General features: G+C 34.7%; 1 pseudogene; it reads right to left on the bottom strand.

The window, feature by feature from the left end:
- Positions 1–6,146: 6,146 nt before the first annotated feature.
- Positions 6,147–15,479, bottom strand: LOC148583351 (uncharacterized; annotated as a pseudogene).
- Between the last annotated feature and the right edge of the window lie 4,036 nt (positions 15,480–19,515).

The following is a 19,515-nucleotide window of genomic DNA, read 5'->3' on the forward strand; positions in this document are numbered from 1 at the left end:
GTTTGGGAATAGACTTGGTAGGTGTTTTTTAATTTGAAAGTGATTGATGTGATATAAAATAAATAAAAATTTTGAATTTTTGTATAGAAAATTAAAAATGTTTTGTTTTATAGTGAATTTTTTATTTGAATAATAATAAAAAGTGATTAATGTAATACAAAAGGTAACAATGTTGGGGAGTTGAAAAAAATTTGGACTTTGGCAAATTCATTGCCAAACGAGCCCATGTGGCACATATTGGAGAGAAGGTAAACCATGTAAGATTTCATAATGCGAAATATAAATGACAAGAAGATAGAATAAACACAAGGAGATTAAGATGGTTTAACATATAGCTTACATCTACACACTAAAGTCTTATAGGCTACATTTTGCATTTATTGAGTGATTTGATAGTACATAAGAGGCCTCAAGATTGAATTTAGATTGAGAGTGTTTGAGAATGGAAGAATCCGTGTGTGTTATAGTCAATCCAGAACCATTACCAACTGCAAGCTCATCTCCACCATCATAAGGCTCACTGATTTCCAGATTACTCATGTATGTCGTTATATGGGTGTTGGCACCACTGTCTGCAAGCCAGATTTGATCATCTTCTTGGTTTGTCATTGTAGCCATGGCAGCTAACTAAGATGGAGGATGACGACCTTGACAAGAAAAGTTCATCATGTAGAAACAGTCCAAGGCTTGGTGGTCATTCTTCCAACAAATCTAGCAAGGGGGTCTAGTGGAGAAGGATTGAGAGGTGCCACTCAACTGGTTGTTATGTTTTTTGGGGGGCAAAAGAACCAGAGTTTTGATTTTGCTTCAAGGAGAAGCGTTGATTCTGTGGTCGGTGAGCACCACCAATTGGCTTGTTCCTGCGGTATTTATGGTTCTTGGTCTTCTGAGAATAAAGAGCAAAGCCACCTACTTCTTGCTCAGTGGACTTTCGAGAGTTGACAATCAACATCTCATGATTCAACAATTATGTTTGGAACTGATCGTAAGATAAACTAGTATCTCTAATTGTAAATTAATAAATGTGATAAAAGAATGGTATGAGGAGTTCAAACTACCTATCACATAAGATATAAGGTCGTCATCATCAACTGGTTTGCCAATGGCAGCAAGTTGATCAACACATGACTTAGCCAATTGCAGAAATTCATAACAAGAAGAGGTTCCTTGTTGTAGAGACTACAATTGTCACTTGATTTGTTCTATCTTGGAACGAGATTGGGAAGCAAATCTTGAAGCAAGGTAGCTCCAAACTTGTCATGAGGTTTCCAATCCATAGACTGAGGAAAGGACACTCTTAGATAAACAAGTATTTAACCAACTCAAGCACCACTAGTCCTTCTTGACCCAGACAACAAAATTTGGGTTAACTTGAGGATTTTCTTTGCTGTCAAAGACATCAAGAAATTTTGGAGGACAAGACTCGGTTCCATCAACAATACCGAGCAAGTCATTGCATCATAGGGTAGGAAGAAATTGTGAAGTTCACGAAAGATAATTAGTGGAATTGTTGAGTTTTCTGTTGCTTAGATGAGAGATGTTTGGTATGTTGAAAACAACAGTAGCGAAAGAGGATGAAGGTGTCATTTGATCGAGATTGGCTGTGAACCTAGAAGACTTTGATACCATATAAGAAAGGGAAAATTACAGTTTACCCCTCCAAAGTTGACAGCGTTTTTCAATTCGAATACCAAAGTTTCAATTTTTGCAATCCACCCCTACAAAGTTTCAATTTTTTTCAATTTGACCAATATTATCCCAAAATTCTCATATTTCCCCTAATTTTTATTTTTTAAAAAAAAAATTATGAAAAAATAAATAAATTTAGGTCTGTAAAAATAGCCAGATGGCCAAAGAGCCACCCCGAATTTTTTTTAAATTTTTTTATAAAAAATAAAATAAATAAAAATTAGGGGCAATATGGGAAGTTTTGGATACAATTGGTCAAATTGCAAAAATTTGGAACTTTGGGGTTGGTGGATTACAAAAATTGAAACTTTGGTGTTCGAATTGAAAAACGTTGTCAACTTCAGTGGGGTAAACTGTAATTTTTCCTATAAGAAAAAGGAATAAATTCAGAAATGGCTCAGTGAATGTACATTGCTAGCCAATGTTTCTATTTACAAGTAAATGTATAACCAATTTACAATCGAAGATAATTACAAAGTAAAGTGATAACTATAGAAACCAAACCAAAAATATATACCAATTCAAATATTAAACTGAGATATGAGGGGGAATGTTAGAGAGTATGTGGGCTTGTCCTACATTGCTTATGTATGAGAGTCTCTCTCCATTTGGCTTCTATATATTGAGGCCTCCTATGTACTATCAAATCACTTAATAAAAGCAAGATGTAGCATATATGGCTTTAGTGTGTGGATGTAGGCTATATGTAGAACCGCTTTAATCTCCTTGTGTTTATTCTATGTTCTTGTCATTTATATTCCGCATTATGAGTTCTTACATGATATCAGAGCTAATAGGCTAGCACCAGTTATTAGATTCTAGATTCTAATTTTTTAGTTTTGTTTCTTAGCATTTGGTTCGGATTGTTTTCACAATCACAAAACCCCTTATTTCTTTTATCTTTGTTTCCACCTTAAGCTTGTTAGATTTTGTTACTGCCCTGGCATTTGCTTTGCCATATTTTATTTCTTTGGGTGTTGGTACTACTCGTTTTCGCTAGCCAGAAAACATGTGGACTGATTTCCACCCGTCGTAGTGGTTCCCATTTCTGGTCAGATCTGGAAAAATAATTCCAGAATCTATCCACGCCTTCATTGCAATCTAATCTGGAAAAATAATTTCATAAACAAGCTTGCGAGGCTCATATCTACCATTTTGTGGAAGACTGTCACCAACAACCACCATAAGCCTCCCAAAGACATTGTCCAACCTTCTTGCTCCTTCCATGCATCGTCGATCAAGGGAAAAAAAAAATGTAGTCCCTAATATTTCGCTACATGGCTTCTCAATCTTCATCTTTTATTCCGCTGCATGGTTCACGTTGCTCATAGATCCGGCATCCCACAAACAACATAACCAACCGGTGGTGCCAGTTTGGTCAGGAAAAAAAAAATCTCGATCTATGACTCGGCCCACTCTGATCTCGGATCTTCTATTTGTCTCGCTCTCCCACTTCATTCTCTGTTATGGACAAAGTGAAGGGGAGAAGGTGAGAAAAGAGAAAGAAAAGAAAAGAGAAGGAGAAAGAAGAGGAAAAAGAAAAGAAGGAAGAAATAAGTGTTATCGGCATGGGAGAAGAGAGAGGAAAAAAACAATAAAAAAATAAAATAAAATTCAAAAGAGTTCATAGTTGCCCTTATCCTTTTGGCCCTTTGTTAACATGTACATATTTTTGGCCCATTGTTGGCCCATTATTTGGTGGTCTATTTTTGTTATGTTTGACATAGGCCCACATTTTAAATTAAACATGTTGGATTAATGAGACAAATGGTAAAATCTATAACAAACAAAAGAAAAGTTGTCTTCTGGGCTTTCTCGTTCGAACATGAGTCTCTTCATCCAAAGGAACTTCTTTCAGAGGGCCTCGTTTGCTATCTTGTCCAAACACTCTTCAGATGAGGAGGCACAGAACGTCTCATTTGTAGTCTCATCCAAATGAACTTCGGATGAAGAGACAATTTTATCACAGAGCACCTTGTCTGCAACCTCGTCCGAACGAGTTGCAACTGAGTTCACTTACTCGTTCGAATGAGGTTTTGACTACCTGCTAGATAAAAACATGACTAAAATTTTTTTCTTTCTTTTTAAAAACCAATAACCCACAACAAAGCGGATTGTCACAGTGGCATGGCAATACTGCAATATGCCATGAACCCGTACATTAACCTGATTGACAAATTAATAAGTCTCACAGAGCTATATGCATCATCCATGATTAATCAGAGTTCATATCTTTGTAGTGGAATATAAATAACTTAAGACATACATAACACATCAGAGTTGATTAGTACATCTAAGTAAGGAAAATTTACATACAAAAGAATGACTATACAAAAGGGTCACATGCAACACCAGCCATATACAAAATACCAACAGCTAAGCATATCCATGAGTGCTTATACAAATGGGAGTATCATCTAGTCTGACAAAATAACATCCGACGCATCTATACCTCAGACATTGTAGTAACCCAGATACATAGCCACTGTGTCATCATCAAAAGTCCCTACACCTGCATCAACATTAACCACATCATCTGCACCAAGGGAATTACCACCACCTATGATACATGTGGAATTATGAGCCCGCTGTCTCCATAAAATAGAAACGCTCAGCAGTATAGAACTCATTCATTTTGTCCAATATAAACTATATAAGCATGCATCATCAAGCCATAACGGTATAAATGTGCGTCCGTCCCATACCAGTCACATATGCATACTAATACGTCTAGCATAAAAATCATCATATGCAACCAGTCGTAACGATATACATATGTGTCTGTCCCATACCAGTCACATATGTATACTGATACGCCTAATATAAAGATCATATAAAACCAATCATCATCATCATACAACCATATGCTATATATGCTCATGTTCATCATCTTGTACCATTCTCATTGTGAGGCTAGTTTTACGGTAGTGAGACTGACTACACTCAATCACCATTGGGGTTGTCACCCCGTTTTCGTTATGCATGAGGCCAGCTCTCCAGTAGTGAGACTACACTCAATCACCACCAGAATTGTCACCCCGTTTTCGTTATGCATGTGGCTAGCTCAACGGTAGTGAGACCACACTCAATCACCACTGGGGTTGAACCCCATTTCCTTCTTTGCATGAGGCCAGCACTTCGGTAGTGAGACCACACTCAATCACCACTGGAGTTGTCACCCCATTTTCGTTATGCATGTGGCCAGCTCTACAGTAGTGAGACCACACTCAATCACCACCGGAATTGAACCCCATTTCCGTTCCATTGCTTATGCCATGTTCATGCTTATGTTAACAAAACTTTGAACTCATATACTATCATAACTCATGTCATAAAAATCATGAAATAGTGTCATCAACTATTTAAAGCATAAATATTCTCATAATAACATAATCATCATATTATCTTCCAACCCATAAGAGCTCATGGAAACATTACATCAAACATTCATCCAACACATCTCATGAAACATCATTACATAGTCATAGTATCACAAAACACCTTACATCAGTCATCCATCCAAAACATCTTTTATACTTTAAAAATAGTATCTTTTTGCCTAGTAAGTAAAATACTTACAATGATCCACTTGGGTTCTCTTAGCAACCTTGACCCACCTATGTATTTACATGATAAACACATAGTTAAACTCTATTATAGGCTCCAACAACTCAAACTTCACCAGGATACTTGAATCCCACAAGCATCTCTCACTACAAGGAAACTCATAGAATCAATTTCTATGGAACCCATGAAAACCTAGGATTAATTAGCATCTAAAATGTAATTAACCCATTTAAATAGCATTCCTAGTGTTCCGATACCAAAAGCCTCAAATTTAATTCAAACTATAAAATTAGGGTTTACACCCTTACTTCAACCATAGGCAAAATTGAAGTTTTATTCCATTAATTTGACAACCCAATGCTTAAATAACGTGTAGCAATTCACTACACACAAAAGCCCTAAGCCAATTTTAGGAATTTAGCCACACACTCAAAAATTGACCTAACTTAAAGGAAAATTAGGGATTACGAAATTACCTCAATCCAATTGGTAAATTGGATGTTTGAATGTCAACAAACGTAACTTGGTACTTGGAAATGGGAGAAGAGTGGATTTGAACCAAAGCCCAAGCTCAAACTTAGTTCATACATGAAAGAGAGTGAAGTTGCTTGAGTGAAAACAATATGTTTTAAGCCATAAAGGAAAACGTGTACAACCCTCTTAAGGGTGATTTTTGAGTTCAAAATCTAACTCCAACAATCAGGGATGGATCCAGAAAGTTTGCTGGGGAGGACTGAGGTATACATTTAAAATACATAAAAGTAATGTATACAAAAAAAAAAAAAAAAAATTAGCTTCAATTTAGTTTTAACAAAAAGATAAACATACGAAGAAAAAAATACATAGATAGTTGTGTCATAATACAATTCAAATTTTAGCTCAAACACCTATCAAAATGAAACTCGACATGTTTGCATATCCCGAAAATCATCTATGATTGAATCTATATTAAGTGTCGCAGGAATTTTTTTTTAAAAGTACAACATCAAAGAATCCATTAGAAACTCATCTTCAATTTTGTTACGAAGCCTAGTTTTGATGATATTCATGGCTGAAAATGCTCGTTCTGTAGTTACGGAAAAAATGGGAAGAGTAAGCAAAAGCACAACAACTCGAAAAACAAGTTGGTAGATAGTTGATTTTCCGGTTCTAACCAACCATTGGCACAATTCGGAAATATTTAACAATCCTTTGGAAACTTGAATGTTGAACTATATCATGCTCATAATAGTGAAGTTCTATTTCCAACTGTAATTTTTCAAGATTGGTGAAGTCTTGTGGATAAAATTTATTTACCAACTGACAAATAACATCAATTCTAAAAGACTCAAGCACAGCTCAAGGATCAAGAGTCGAGCCGAGAATAAGCAGCTCCACTGCATGCTCACTAAATCGGCGATTTAATTCTTGCAATTGAGAATCTATTTCAACACAAAAAATATCCACACAATAATGATGCTCAATTGTAAAGTCAGCTTGTTGATGGCGAGCTCGACCTCTTCTCTCAATATAACATGCATTCATATTTAGAACATCTATGTTGCATTTATTGCAAATTGACTTCACTTTGGTAAGTAAAACTTCAAATTTGTCATTTCTATATCGTTGGATACACCTTTTAGTGGATGAAACAAGATGCATAGCACTTAAAATGTCTTAAGATTTGGATTGCAATGCTTGAGATAGATGATCGGTGATCTGCATAGTTTTTTTCATGAGAAGTAGGATGAATATAAATTCAAATGACGTTATTACCTGATGAACTGAATCAGCTTCTACTCGTTGGGAAGAAGTAGTTCCCACATCAGTGGTTTTAACAATAACTTCACAAGCTGGACTAAAAATTTTGATCAAGTTAAAAACTGATCTCAAGTGAGAACTCCAACGCATATCTCTAGGTCATTGTAGCGTACTAATTTGATTAAGTTCCATTCCACTCTCAATCTCATCAATTGCAATCATGTAAGCATTTTCAGCAGCTTAGGCGACCCGCAATTCTTCATACCAATTGCATGAGGTGTAAACAAAATTGACAAAAAAACTGAAATTGGTAAAAAATTGATGAACAGAAATAACTTCTTTTGATGCTGCCACTAATGCCAATTGTAAACGATATGTGAAACAATGAATGTAGTAAGCATATGAACAATTAGGGGTGATCATGCGGTTAGGGTTAGCGGTTAATGGCTGAAACCACTAACCGCAGCCACTTAAGCGGTTAGTACATTTTACTAACTGCTAAGCGGTTAACCGTATATGCGGTTAATCACCGGTTAGCGATTAACCACATCTGGCCAATCGCTTTTTTTACTAACTGCTTTTTTGGGCTTTGTTTGGGCTTTCTTTTTGGGCCAACTTTGGAAATTAAGCCCTTTTTTTTTGCTTACTTTAAATGTTTTTTTTCCACCTTTTTTTCTTTTTTGTTTTCAGGTTCGTTTTATTTTTTGCCTTTTGGTCCAATTTTCAGTTTTTGGCTTATTTTGCCCTTTTTTGTGCCTTTGTTGGCATCAAAATATGCACTATTTAACAAGCATATAGGTTGCAATATACCACATTGGGCTTGCTCCAAAATGAGCTCATATATATATATATATAAAAAAAAAAAAAAATGTAAAGGGTACCTTAAAAAACCCAAAAGCTATTAGCATAATATATATATATATATATATATATATATATATATATATATATATATATATATATATATGATCAAATTCCTAACCCATAGTAATACAAATATAAAAATCAAGGAAAACCCAGTTGTTAAAAAGCCTTAGAGTAGATATCCCAAACAAGGAACACAAACATAAATATATTCAATTCTACTTCCATCACTATTTGGTCTCATTCAAAAAATTACCATGACAATTCAAAAAATGATAATTCAGTCAAATTCGATCATTGAACTTGAAGCTTGAGGCCCATCTACAATAAAACAAGTTAAATGAATTAATAATTAATGAAAAGTAAATGAATTTGCAAATAACTAATTTAAAAACATTTACCTAGATCATCACAGCTTTCCAAAAAATCCTCCGACTCATCATGGCTTAAGCGGTCCAATAACCAGTCTTGTGTGCAAATCAAGGCCTCAATAGTAATTGGAGACAATGAACTCCTAAAGGAATCCAATACACGTCTATCGGTGCTAAATGCGGACTCAGATGCAACAGAGGAAATAGGGATGGCCAATATATCATAAGCTATCTCTGCGAGGATAGGATAGTTGGATGCATTACTCTTCCACCAAGCTAAAATATCAAACTCTTCTGTGTCTGCTTCACACCCATCATGTAAATACTGATCCAACTCGGACCTACACTACAAATCATTCTCTTTCTCAACATGTTGGGAGAACATCTTTCTAAATTGCGTTTCGCTATCTTCCGAGTCATTACAAATAATATTAACATAAGCATCATTTGAACTTCTAATACTCACATTAACATACGACTCCCCCATATGGAACTTATTGTACTGATCCATCAAACATTTTAGAAGAGCTTTCACCATTCCCTATATCTTTTCTACCCACTTAGGCCCATTGCATTTTTTCAACCAAAACACCAATGCCTTCATCTTAGAACGGGGGTTAAGAATAAAAGCAACATACATCATAAAGTTGATGCTATCAATATTCCCCCAATACTTTTTGATGTACAAATTTAATTGTACTCGCAAGCGCACAAGTCGTTTGCAATAAAGTGTGTGCAAGTGCGAGGTCAAACCACAAGGAGTTGTGCTGCAAAGACCAATTTTCTAATTTAAATTAACCCTATTTCAACCTAGGTCCGAATTTTCAAATTTTGTCGTGCAAAATAAAACAAACATGGTGATTTAAAAACAATTAATGGAAAAGCACTAAGGTTTTCCGAATCCGCCTCGCCAAATCAAACAACATATTCTTTCATTTTATGCATACACCCGACAAACAATTGGTTTTATTCATTGTTCAAATTTCGTAAACATGTATATTAAATCATTCGATGAATCCAACCGTTAAACAAATCACTACGAATATAAAATTGAGATCAAATCATTCACTGTATCCGTAGATCACAATGGATATAAGTTTCAATCAAATCATTTGATGTATCCAAGGATAAAACACAACGAATATAAAACTTTGCATGAATAAAAGACAAATCATCCACTGTATCTGTAGATCACAATGGATATAAGTCTCAATCAAATGAAATTAATCAAGTAATTGAATTAAATTTGAACTACAATTTTATTAAACATCGAATTGTATACATAAAATAACAAGAACATGAATGTTTATCAATGACAAGGCTTCATCTTCAACCTTAGTTAAAAGTTTCAGTCTCTCATGATAACAAAAATCATAACAAAATTCATTGACATCATGAAAAAAACATAAAACTGACAATTGAATTGGAGTTCAAAGCTCCAAAAACCTAGAAAAGTCAAAAATTGACAAAGTACGGTGCCCCTGGCGCTTCTCCGTACATTTACAATAGAAAAGAATGATATTTATAAGCTAGTTTTAGGGTTTCAGCGCTGCCAGGTCGGCCGAGTGCGCTTGATCGCACTTGAGCATGCACTTTCCACTTTTGATGGGCACAAGTATGATCGATCGCACTATATGTGCACTCAAGCGCACTACCTATGGAGTTAGCCAACTCTTGTGAAACATAACTTTGTAAATCTTTGAGTTAGCTTTCCAATGACACCAAGATCACTTCAATCCGAGCTCTACAACTCTAGATATGGCCTTTTTAGTGAGACTCGTCGGGTGCGAATTATCGCTCGATTCAGATTCGCTGACAATGTTCCCTAAAGTGTCTTAAGCCCCAGAATTAATGGATTTTCCCTTTAAAGGCGCAGTTTTCCCTTAGCAACCTGAAAAACACTAAAACATCAAAACTAACCAAAACATTAGAAAATAATAAAACTAAAAGCTTAGCAAATGCAAATTAAGGGGTCTAAATATGCAATATTTGGTACTCATCACTTTTCATACTTAAGTTTCATACTTAAACTCGCAGCACTCAAGATAGGATCAAGACTAAGACACCCATCACTCAATGTATGTTGAATGATACAAAGTTACATGAAATATGAATTGGAGGTGACATGAATTGAACCTAAAAAGTAATAAATAACTAAAATGAATTAATAAATAATGAAAAATAAATTGAATTTGCAAATAACTAATTTATCAACATTTACCTAAAAACTTAAACGTTGCATCATAAAAAGTCTTCAAAAATTTCACAAGTGCCCTAACTTTCCCAGTTAGTAATGGAAGGAACATCAAACAGATGGCCATCATCCTTACCTAGTAGGTCACAAGCTTTTTGGTACTTCTTTGCGATGCTCAGCATTAAGTATGTAAAATTCCATCTTGTTGCAACATCTAGGCACATCATCTTCGTACATTGAATATTTTCTCATTTTATACAACCTTTAAACTTCGCCATCCTTACCCGTGAAGACCTTACATATTTCACCGCATTCCTTATATTACCAACTTCATCACTTAAGTCATCTATGTCATCCTTTACAACAAGATTTAAAATATGGGCAGCACACCAAATGTGAATAAATTTGCCCCCTAAAACAGCAGAATGCTTATTTTGCATCCTAGTCTTTATATGCTCAATCCCCAACTTCTTGGCCGAGGCATTATCAATTGTAATAGTAAAAACACTATCAATCTCCCACTCTAACAATGCAGTCTCCAACTTTCTTCTAATAGATTCACCCTTATGATCGAAAATTTGGCAAAACTTAATTATTTTTTTATGCATTTTCTAATCACTATCTATTAAGTGAGTAGTAACACACATGTAGCCCAAATTTTGAATAGATGTCCATGTATCAATAGTTAAGCAAACCTTTCAAAAAATCTTTCAACATAAGCTTTTCGCTCTCATACATTTTCAAGCAATCTCTTTGTAGGGTAGTACGGCTTGGTAATTTGAACCTAGGTTCAAGTTCATTTGTATATTTTCTAAATGAAGGACTCTCAACATGCCTAAAAGGCATCTCACTTTCAATGAAATACTTGGTCAACAAAGTCCTACATTTTTCAGGATCATACTTCATGACTCCAAGTTAGTTGCTAATAGTGCCTTCCGCTGATTTCAAAAGTGACATTTGCAATAGAGTTTGGCCTTTGGTTACTTTAGATTTTCTAAGTGGAGAGTTTTGGCAACCAGAGGTAAGGTGTGTCATCATGGATGACGTTTCATTTCTCCTATAATGACACTCTATTAACCTTTCGCAATAATTGTATCTATCTTTAAGATTTTCCTTGTCAATAGGTTTCATTTTCTTGAAATGTTCCCATACAATAGGCTCATTTATACATCAACTAGTGGTTTGTTGTTGTCCTGAATTGAGGACAGATGATTAGTTTTTAACATTTTCAGTAGAATCTATCCCAAGAGGAGGGGTATGTGTGTCCGTGGGCACAATACATGCATCACTCAAAGTGTCATCCATCTGTTATTATATAGATAATAATGTGCAATTAGAACAATTAACCACAGCCAAGAAAGATAATTTCAGCAGAAAATGACTACAACTTCCTCAAGCATCATACTTGACTATTATCTTTGAATCTTGTCTAGGTGGGGGAGAACTTCACTGTTAAAACAAAACAGAGAGAGTGTAATCTAGTAACACAACAAAACGACTCAAGGTGGCTAAAGAAAAGACAAAGAAATCAAAGACTCAAAGCATCCCAAACTAGGAATCATTTCTAGATCAAAATAATTTCAATATCAACCTTTAAGTGTTTCTTCATTTAAGTCTCATTTTGCCGCAAACAGAAGGGAACTTTGTCCTATCTCCCATGATATATCTACTATGTTTTATTTATGTCTCCCATCATACTTGACCTTAAATTCAGAAGTACCTCCTTAGCATTTTTCTTGGGAATAATTCCAACTCTAGTTTGCACACCAAACATACACCATGCAACAACATTTTTTATTTATAGGTAATCTATTACAATAAACACCATGAGAGAACTTACTGCATATACCATTATATCTGATAAACATACGAGCAACTCCTAGAACCTCTCATGTAATTTTAAATATATTCCATGAGGATGAGATGAATATAAAGGAGTTAATTTTAAATCTATTCCAAAACAAAATCTTCAAAATTAATTTTTAAGCAGTAGATATGTAAATACAGAAAAAAAAAAATCATGATATGTAAAATCTAACAAACCCCCAAAATCGAAAATCTAATCTCAGATATTCAGGACAAAATACTTAAAAATGGTCACCGGGGTAGAGAGAACGACGCACTGCTGTAGAGAGAAGGTCGAGCAGTCGAGAGGTAGAGAAATCGAACAAGAAAAAATAAAGTGTGTTATGTAAAATCGAACAAAACCCCAAAATCAAACATCTAATATCAGAGATTCATGAAAAAAAAAACTTGAAAAATACTTAGGATGGGATTTGAGGATTGAAAAAATGCTCTATGGTGTCGTGATGTACGACGTCATGCTCTTCGTCTTCGAAGGGTGACTTTGAATCCTAAAATGAGGGAGAGGGAGGCTGGAGGTGTCTGGGAAATGAGGGAGAGGGAGAGGGAGAGGGAGAGGGAGAGGGAGGCTGCGTCAACTTACAAAACCTAAACAAAAAACCCTAACATGATAATATATTTTTTTTATTATTAAAAATATTGAAAATAAAAAATTAAACTCAATTAGTGAGAATCGAACCCAAGTCACCTGCATGAATTAAGGGGCTAATTACCACTATACTACAACAACTTATTGTTATATTTATATATAATAGAAATGTATATTATGTTTGAAAAAGTGGTTAGCGGTTAGCCGTGTTTGAAACCCCCTAACCAATAACCGCAACCGCCTAGGCGGTTAGCGGTTAAAAAATGGTTAATAAAAACCGCTTGATCACCCCTATGGACAATCATTTGAAACCAAAGCTTACAACCCATTTCACCCCCCTCGCATATTACTTGCGCCATCTTATCACTGCCCTCAAATATTTTGAATGTTTAGCTGATGTTTAGACAATACAGAATATATACATTTTTTTAATCTTAATGCCGCAGTATCAGAAACATAAACAAGTCCAAAAAAGCGTTATTGCACAAAGCCATTTGATAAGTGCCAAATATTGCATATTTGGACCCCTTTATTTACATTAGTTAATCCTTTAGCTGTGTCGTTATTTAATATTTTGTGTTAGTTTTGTGTTTTTAGTGTTTTGTAGGTCATTGAAGAAAAACTGCAGCTTTAAAGGGAAAAATGCGAAGTTTGGAAGAAAGCATACTTTGAGAAGACTTAGATTGTGTGGTTAAGTCTAACCAAATCTAAGGAAAGGTTAAATCAGATTAAAGTTCAGATTGGATAAGATTTCGGATCGGATTCAAATTCAGATTCTGCACACATCTTAGTATTTTGACCATAACTCTCCGTTCAAATATCGGATTGAAATGATTCAAACGGTATTGGAAAGCTAGCTCAAAATACTACAATTTGTTGTGAAATAGGATTTTCATAATTCGGACGGTTTCTATGTCAAAATCGCCCCGCAATTAAGAGACACAAATTTGGACGAATCCTATTCCGATTTCAGACTTCTATTTTGACTGGGAGACAGACTTCCGAATTATCTAGGTTTACTTGGGCTTCTAGGACTTCCCTAAGCCTATAAATAGACTTCTTTGCATTCAAGAAAAGACACACAATCCCAGAGAGCAAAATTCTTTTGTTTAGTTTTTCTTTAGGTTTAGGTTTAGGTTTAGATTTTATTTTTATGTGGAGCTAAATTCCCAACTAAGGTTGGGGATGAAGCCTCACCGATGAAGAACATCAATACTTTTATGTAAGTTTTTATTATTCTGATTTTATTGGGTTTTATATTTCAATTGTTTTACTTCTAATCAATTGTATGGAGTGATTCTTGGATATCTCTTGTGATTCAAGGATACATTTGATGATTTGAGATAATTTCATATGATTGATTGCTTGGCTTTTAACTCATAAAAATTGGATATCCCTTGTGATTTGTTCTACGGATACATCTGGTGTTTCAATTGAATTTGGATTCCTTTTGTGATTTGGTCAATGAATGGATACATGGGATGGTTTTGATTAATTCTTTGAAGCATAGTAAAACATATCTATGATTTAATTTGTGAGAACTTCGGATTAATATTGATGAACATAAAGTATGTTGTTATAATTTGGTGAGTGTGAATTCCCAAACCTTAGTACCTTTATCCTTAGATTTACTTATTTTATTTTGATTATGTTTATCCTTTAATTTTCAAAACTCAAAAATCAAAACCCTTTTAGAACTAGATTAGGATTTAATTAGTTTAGATATAAATTGCTCTTTCAAAAATACAATTCTCTGTGGGATCGACCTCGCACTTGCAATCCATTAAACTACAATCGATTCGTGCACTTGCGAGTTAAATAAATTTGCACAACACCATTCTTGTCAACAAATCTTAAAACTATAGCCATTTGCTCCTTCATTGACTCATCACGAGCTTCATCAACAATTAGGCAAAACTTTGTATTACCAATTTCATTACGAATTACTTCCTTCACTTTGGTTGAAAAAAGATGTAAAATTTGTTTTTGTACCGTTGGTGATGTGTAAGTGACATTTTTGGGAGCTTTAGCGATCACTTCAGCAAGTTGTTTATTATATGAAATCGTCAAACCTAATATCTTAAGAAAATTTTCACAATTTGCTACACTCACACTTTCATCCCGACCTCTAAAAGCAACACCTTGAAATGCAAGCACTCGAACAACATCAATTAAGGCTTTTAACTGCAGTAGATTGTTTGCAATTTGTTCAGAAGTGAGCTTTTCAAACACATTTGGTATATGTTGAGATTGGTTCTTCAAATCTTTATATGACCTCTCAGCAACTCTATGAAATGAATTAGGATATTTCCCTATATGATTGAAAAAAAAACACAATCTTTTCCACTTCTAACTTTCTTCCAATTCATGAATCCATCTATAATGAATACACGTTGCATAAAATGCCCAGATGGCTTATTAAAGAGAAAGCAGGGTAAACAAAAGGTTGCATCTTTCTTACGTGAATATTCAAGCTATGAAGAAAATAGATTGTACCACGAAGGTTGAAAGCTACGAAGATGACTTTTTTTTCCAGATTTTGGGTAGTTTGAGATCATTGGTCAGTACAAGCAAGCATTAATGTAAGCTCTTCCAATTTCATCTTGGTGATTAACATCATATTCCCATATCTGATGATGCAATCCAGGATCAAATTCCAATGAACTAATATTAAATTCATTGCCATCAACTCTTCAAAGTCTTTTAGAAGAATTTTCATAAATTGGGATATCAAAAGCTGGCGATAATGTATGACCAACATTGACATATTAAGTTTGTGCATTTTTTCATTTGAAAAAGCCAAGTATTGTATTTGACTTTTTTATCATCTACAAACAAAATCAGGAGAAGTCATAAAATTCCAAAAAAAACTTCCACAAAAATGCTTTAGAAAGAAAACCCATCAAACATGTCTGCCAAAATATGAAATATATTAATTCCCCAAAAGAAAAGCTTAATATATATACATATGCTATTATGCTGATAATAATATGCATACGTATATGATATCCATTAACGCACGCCGAGCAGACACAACAAATAGGTATTTATGTATCAATGTATGTTTATTAACATTAATTGTGCTTTGTGCAAAAGAAAACTCATAAATTTCATGGAGATGAATAAGAACAAAATTTGTCATGCAAATACTTGGAAACCCTTACAGCATGAAACTTCACCTAAAAAGATCCTGTTCAATGTTCATCAAAGTAAATAAAACTCATTAGTTATAAAAACTAATGCACCATTGTGTATGCTTAAATATACATAAAACAGTAAAACACATACAAAAAGAAAACCCATCAAAATTTCCATACCGCCATACCAAATCAATGGCTATACCAATATACCATTATATCAATTTACCAAATAACAACAACAATAAAAAAAAAAAAAAAAAAAAAAAAAAAAAAAACAACAACAACAACAACTTCCACGAAAATGCTTTAGAAAGAAAACCCATCAAAATTCCCACAACATAGCCATACCAAATCAAGACCCAGAAATCCCCGCAGAGAAAAGATCCAAGATTTACATAATTACATTATTACATACATACATACATAAATAAAAAAACAAAAAAACAAAAAACAAAAAGAGAAATCTCCAAAATTCGGACCCCAAAGTCTCACAATTCACAAATCCTAACAATTTCTTGCTTATAAATTATAATCCCACGAATATAACAAAATTTACAAGAAAATGGTAAGAATTTTACCTCTCGTAGCCGTTGGAACCCGGAATGGCAGAAACCCACTTCTTCTTCTTCTTCTAACCAGCCAGCACTCAACAACTCTCTCTCTCTCTGAATTCAAAACTCTCTCTCTCAATCTCTGTATCTCACTCTCTCACTATCAATCTCTCTCTCTGACTCTCTCAGCGGTGTCAGGTGTTCTCTGTTTTTATTTTCTATAGCCTAATTTTTTTTTCCCAAAAATTAGGGGCGAAGGGGACCTTGGCTCCAGCCGGTCTCCCCCCTCCTCCGTCTCTGCCAACAGTCTCAAACTCATATGGAATAGCAAGAGAAAATGAGAATTAGAGAGAAATGAACTTACCATTTAGTTAACTATTTGCCATGCCTTCACTATTAGAAGCCAAAATCTATGGCCAACATTCATGCTTCATGTGGGAGAGGAAGAAATGAGAGAGATTTTTGGTTCAAGCCATCAACAACCGAATGGGTGTTTTGTAAGAGGAAGGAAGTAGAAGAAAATATGTAAGAGCATTCCCAGCACACTCCCTGTAACAATCTCATATAGCGGAAAACTGTAATTATCAATACAAAAAAATACTGTTAAAATACTTTTCTTTATACAAAAATACCCAAAGCTATGTCGTACAAGGCATTTATACAGATCTATCCGACAGTCTAACTCTAGACAAAACTTAACCAACTTGGAATCTCTGTACATCTCAATATGAATCTCTAATCACAACTGCATAATTACCTTGATTTTCCATTCCTGCAAACACTACAAAAACTGTGAAGTAGTGAGTCAATTGATTTCCGATAATATAAATCATTGTTGAATCATATATAGCAAAATGCTAGACAAGTTATAAAACCACAAAAATCCGTATTATTGGATATCAATATCATACTCAGTAAGTAAGAATACTTACAGTGGATTACATGAATGGATCATCAAAGGTAATTACTTGAAACCCGTTCTGCTGCAGTTGGTCCATACCCATAACAATCCCTTCACTGACTTTCTCTCTCTCTCTCTCTCTCTCTCTCGCCTAAACTCTCTTTCTTCCTCTTCAGCTCTCTGTCTTAAATTTCCCATCTCACTCTCGGTTTCTCTTGTGTTCTTTCTTTCTTGTAGCACTTGGTCTCGCCCTTTCTCTCTCTGTTCTGAGTAAACACTCTTAGAAAGAAGAAAGACCGAGTAAAAAGCGGAAGAAGGAAGAATATATGCAAGAGATGGGAGAGGAGATGAGTGGTGAAAATACTGAAGGAGAAGAGCTCTATTTATAGGAGAAAATCAAATACTATTTCACCAACCCTATACTATTCTACCAACCCTATACTATTCTACCTATACTATTCTACCTTCTCATTCTACCATCCTTATACCTACCATTTACTATCCTATTATTTCACCAATTATTACAATCATACTCCAAATTATACCAATCAATCATCAATTATCATATCTCTTAAATCTCCCAATAAAATAATCAATATAAAATCATCATCATGATATAATAACCTCAAATCAATATTCATTCCAATAATATTCATAAGATCTAATAAATTCCTCAAGAATAAATATTATTACCTAATATCATCAATAAATATCTCAACCTCAAAGTAAATGCCATTACCTAATATGAATATTGATATAATCATAGCATCAATTTAATATCTCTAAAATAAGACTTTAAAAATCTGGGGTGCTACACTCCTTATAAGGGGGTCTGTTCCCTAAGTGTAGGGAATATGTCCAACAAATTGCAAAAAACGTCCCATAGCAGATTTCCTATATGGTTCCTTAAATCATCAGCTGCTATAGTAGAACCTAATAAGCACCGAATGTTGCACATTCAAGCCCCTTAATTTACATATGTTAATTCCTTAGCACTGTTATTTGTTTGATTTTGTTTTGTTTTTGCGTTTCAGGTCTTATTTGGCAAACCATTGGAAATTGGGCTCAAAAGATCAAAAAGTTGAGCATTCTGGAACTAGGATCGAGCTCAGCACTCATGGGGTCGAGCGCACTGCGCTCGAGCGTCTGCGATCAAGGATCAAGCGCATGCCTGCGCTCGCGCGCACACCAGCTAGGCTCGAGCGCACTACGCTCGAGCCCACCAAATCTTGGATCGAGCGCACACGGGCGTACAGTGCACGGCAAGACTCATTTTACAGCTTGGGCTTGGTTTTCAGTCTCCCAATTGGACTGGGAGACTGACCTCCGGTTTTCTCAGGGTTTCTAGGGTTTTTAGGGTTCTCCTAATCCCTATAAATAGGGCTCTAAACATTGTAAACAGGGACACCGCTTCCTAGAGCTAGAAATCAGAAAATTATCTTTGGAGCTTAGAAGATCATGAGCGGCTAAACCCCTTCGTGGGGTGTTGATGTAACCCTATCCAAGCACAATGGTTTGATTGTATTTAATTTCTAGATTTTCAATTTATGCATGTTGATTGTATAATTATGAGAATTGCTACCTTTTGATTATGTTCTTAATTATTAAATGCAATTGTTCTTAAATTTCAAAATCAATATTTGTGAAATTCTTCTCTTGTCTTAGAAAGTATTTTACTTTTATTGATCTCAAATCATTCTTGTTTTATGTGATTATAAGGATGATGGTTATACAATGGGTTTAATTGACATATGATCAATAGGATTTGATAGGCCATGCCTAGGGAAGACGGATTGTACTACACCCTAGTTTAGTGTAATTTAGGTAGACAGTCCGTGCTAACCGAAGATGTGTTACACTTATTCATTGATTATATGTATCCTGTTAAAGAATTTGATAATTTATACCTAGGGAAGACGGGTCGTACCGCATCTTAGTGGTTAGGTGGACGATCCGTGCCAACCGAAGATAGATTACGCTTATTCTTTAACAAGGTAGTTTCTTGTTTATTTATAACATGCATAGAATGAATTTTTGGGATTAATT

Source organism: Corylus avellana, chromosome 10 (assembly GCF_965113065.1).
Source record: "Corylus avellana chromosome 10, dhCorAvel1.hap1.2, whole genome shotgun sequence".
Taxonomy (NCBI): Eukaryota; Viridiplantae; Streptophyta; class Magnoliopsida; order Fagales; family Betulaceae; genus Corylus; species Corylus avellana.